The sequence below is a fragment of the Rhinopithecus roxellana genome, chromosome 2 (assembly GCF_007565055.1).
Source record: "Rhinopithecus roxellana isolate Shanxi Qingling chromosome 2, ASM756505v1, whole genome shotgun sequence".
Lineage (NCBI taxonomy): Eukaryota > Metazoa > Chordata > Mammalia > Primates > Cercopithecidae > Rhinopithecus > Rhinopithecus roxellana.
The window spans coordinates 189,807,352-189,811,166 of NC_044550.1; the positions used below are offsets into that span (position 1 = coordinate 189,807,352).

The 3,815-nt window shown below is 50.1% G+C and overlaps 1 pseudogene; it reads left to right on the top strand.

The window, feature by feature from the left end:
• The first annotated feature begins 2,085 nt into the window (after positions 1–2,085).
• LOC104679016 lies at positions 2,086–3,591 on the top strand (annotated as a pseudogene).
• The last annotated feature ends 224 nt before the right edge of the window (positions 3,592–3,815 follow it).

Consider the following 3,815-nt stretch of genomic DNA (forward strand, 5'->3'; position numbering starts at 1 on the left):
TGAACCCACACATCGCACAACAGATAGCTTCTTTATCATTTTTATCATCGGATATTCGGATTTTCCCTATAGGCCTCAATGGGCTCCCAAACATCCCTGCACACATTCTACAGAAAGAGTGTTTCCAACTAGCTGAATCAAAATAAAGTTTAACTCTGTGAATTGAATCCACACATCACAAAACTTTTTCACAGATAGATTCTTTCCAGTTTTATCACGGGATGTTTGGTTTTTTACTATAGGACTTACAGGCTTCCCAGATTCTGCAAAACAGTGTTTCCAATTTGCTGAAACAAAGGAAGGCTTATCTCTGTGAAATGAATTCACATTCACAAAGATTTTCAAAGGTAACTTCTTTCCAGTTTTTATCTCAGGATATTGTTTTTCACTACAGGCCTCAATGGGCTCCCAATTGATCCTGTGCAGATTCTACAAAAAGAGTGTTTCCAGGGAGCCAAGCAGCAGGGGTAAGAGGGGGAAGGGGGTGGGGGATGAGAGGGGAAGGGTGGGAGGGGGGAGGGGGGATGAGGGGTGAGGGGTGAGAGAGGAGGGGGAGGGGTGGGAGAGGTGTGGGGGTTGGGGTGGGGATGGGGGCGTGAGTGTTGGGGTGGGGAGTGGGAGCCTGGGGTGGGTGGTGTGGGGTGGCGGGGAACACAATTCACTTGGCAGCCCCTCAGGACAAGGGTCGACTCGGTGTCCCCCTCCCTTAGACTAGGTGAAACCTGGCTTTAGGGCCTAAAGGCAAATTGAGCGATTGGTTCTCCAGGTGCCATGTGTGTGGGCTGCCCAGGCCCTTGGCTGCTGTTGCCCTGGGGCTAGGGTAGGAGCCCGCAGCCAGCCACAGAGACCTGGTGTATGCCCCACCCCTGAGCCTGCAGTGGGGGTGGCCTCTGCCCTGGAGTCGGGACTCATCCCCTTTGTCCTTCCTCCCCTTTGTCCTGGGAGGGCCGCTGGGATGGGTCAGGCCCTCCGCCCGGCGGGCCGGTGGGCACCAGGGCGGGCGAATCCGTCAACTCCCGCGGGAGGCCAGGCGAGAGCAGGAGCCAGTGAGTAGCCATATCAACCTCCTCAGGGAGGCTCCTTCCAGTCCCCTGAGGCCGCCCTTCCTCGGCGTCCACGCCCCCGCGGCCAGTTACGTGTTCTGCGTGCTCCAGCCTCTCTGACTCCAGTAAAGGTCCTTGGCGCCTGCGGGCTACTTCTCATCTGCTGCCGGCGCCAGGTGAGGGGTTGCGGCTCTCGGCGCGTGGTGTCTCCCGCTGCAGTGTGAGCTTTGGAGAGGATGGGGCCGGCCAGCGATTGGCGCTGGATTCGGTGCGTGGAGGGGTGGCACGTCGGACGCTGCGCGGCCCAGGCTGGCGGCGGCGGCAACGGTGGCTGTCTCTCTTGGGTTCTCTGCCACCAGCCAGAGACGGTCGGTGCCCTGGCGGAGAGACGGGCAGTCGGGCTCCCTGGCCTCGGGGCCATCCCAACTGGGGCAACTGGGGCAGAAGGACCCGATATCTGCTCACGCCCAGGTGCCCGCAGCTCATTCGCGGGAGGATGCGCCAGCGGTGACTGCTGAGACCCAGTCGCTGTTGTCCAAGGCGAACCGGCAGGTGGAGCATCAGCCCCGGTCCGAACGTGAGGACAAAGAGCCAGCGAGGGAGAAGAAGGCTGCGGCCACCACCAGCGCGGAGGCGCAGGGACAGCCGTCGTCTGACGTGGTGCCGACACGCAGGGTACCCCAGGCGGCTGTCCCCGTGAGGCCCCTGGCGCTGCATCTGGCGCACAAGGCGCATGGGCCCGGGGCCCCTTCAGCGGGGAACCGTAACGGCGGTCGCCGCCATTTGCCGCTGTTGCTGCGGATCCGTTGGCCGAGGACGCCCGTGAGGAGGCTGCAGCTAAACCTAAGGAGAAGCGGCAGCTGCCTCCCCTGCCGCCGAAGGAAAATCCGTGGAACAAAAAGCCTACCCAGCACCTGTCCCCAGCCAGGACAGGTCCGCCGCCGCCAGCGCTGAAAACCCTGGAGGCAGAGTTCGGTTCCCTCAAAATTATAAAAGCAGGAAAACTCAAGACAAATTCAACAAGGCTAGTGATTTCAACGATATGGAGAATTGGCCAACACCAAGCGAATTAGTGATGTCAGAGCGTCCTCAGCCAAGGAACTAAAAAGCCACAAAATAGAAAAGAAAAAGAAGAGAAGGTTGAAAAGAGAAGTAAAAGAGCAAACAAAACCAGAAAACAAAATTAAATGGTCCTGGTGAAAATGTCAGTCAGGTTGAGTCAGTCAAGTAATCAACGAAAGAGAACTAGTAAGCACAAGTGGGTACCACTCAGATGATGTAAGACCAGAGAGTCAAGAAAGACCTGGATCCTGTCAACCTGAAGCAAGTAAACCAACACATAACAATAGAATAAAAGATACACGAAGTTAGAGGTGAGATAGAGAAAAAAGAGATGATCAAGATGTAGTTTCCAATGTGAGAAGTGAGGGTGGTAATATCCGAGGTTCCTTTAGAGGCCCAGGAGGAGACTGAGGATGGGGAAGAGGAGGAGGCAGAGGAAATCCTCCATTGAACTTTATTTGGTTATCAAGAACATGGTGAAAGGACTGGTCAACCATTTCAAACAGAACTTAATACCAGTATGATGTATTACTGTGATGGGGGTACAGGTGTTCAGGTGTATCCTGTGGAAGAAACATTGCTTAAAGAGTATATTAAGTGTCAAATTGAAAATTACTTCAATGTAGAAAATTTCGAACGAGACTACTTTCTTTGAGGAAAGAAGGATGAACAAGGTTTCTTGCTTATTTACCTGATTACTGGTTTTCAACATGTTCAGGCTCTCACTACAAACCTTATCTCATCTCTTAGAGGCACTGAAGGATAGCATAGAAGTAGAAATTGTGAATGAGAAAAAACGATAGAACCAGACAAATGGCCAATTCCAGGCCCTCCTCCATGCAACATGCCACGAACAGATTTCTCTCAACTGATTGATTGTCCGGAGTGTACCAGGCCGAGCCTTTTGCTCACGTTCAGAGTCTGCCCCCAGTTCTCCAAGAACTGGAAGCCCATTGAACCCAAAGAAAAATAGTGAAACAAGTATTCTTCAAACAACATCTAGAGGTTTGTCTGCCAGTTTGCCTAACTTGGACTCAGAACCTTGGATAGAAGTAAAAAAGAGACATCAGCCAGCCCCAGTAAAATTGAGGGAATCAGTCTCTGTGCCTGAAGGATCATTAAATCAACTATGTTCTTCAGAAGAAACAGAACAGGAAGAACTTGATTTGTTGTTTGATGAAGATATTGAACAAATAGGATGAAAACACACATTAACTGATTGGTCTGATAATGATTCAGATTGTGAAATTGATGACCAAGACTTAAACAAAATTTTGATTGTAATTCAGAAACCACGTTATGTGAAGGAACATCCTGGAGGAGATCAAAGAGGCAAACACATGTCTCAGGCAAAAATTACGTCTGAACTTGCTAAAGTTATCAATGATGGCTTATATTTTTAGAAACAGGATCTATGGTTGGAAAACATGAAACCAAACACACAGCCATAAAGGTGAAAATACTAAGAACACCCTTTCTCATATAAACAGATAAAAACAAGTTACTATGGAAAAAAAAAAAAAAAAAAAAGTCTGTCCAACCTGCTGAATCAAAAGAAAGGTTTAACTCTGTGAGATGAATCTACACATTGCAAAGCATTTTCTTAGATAACTTCTTTCTAGTTTTTATCAAATGATATTGATTTTTCACTATAGGCCTCAATGGGCTCCCAAATATCTCTACTCAGATTCTATAGAAAGAGCATTTCCA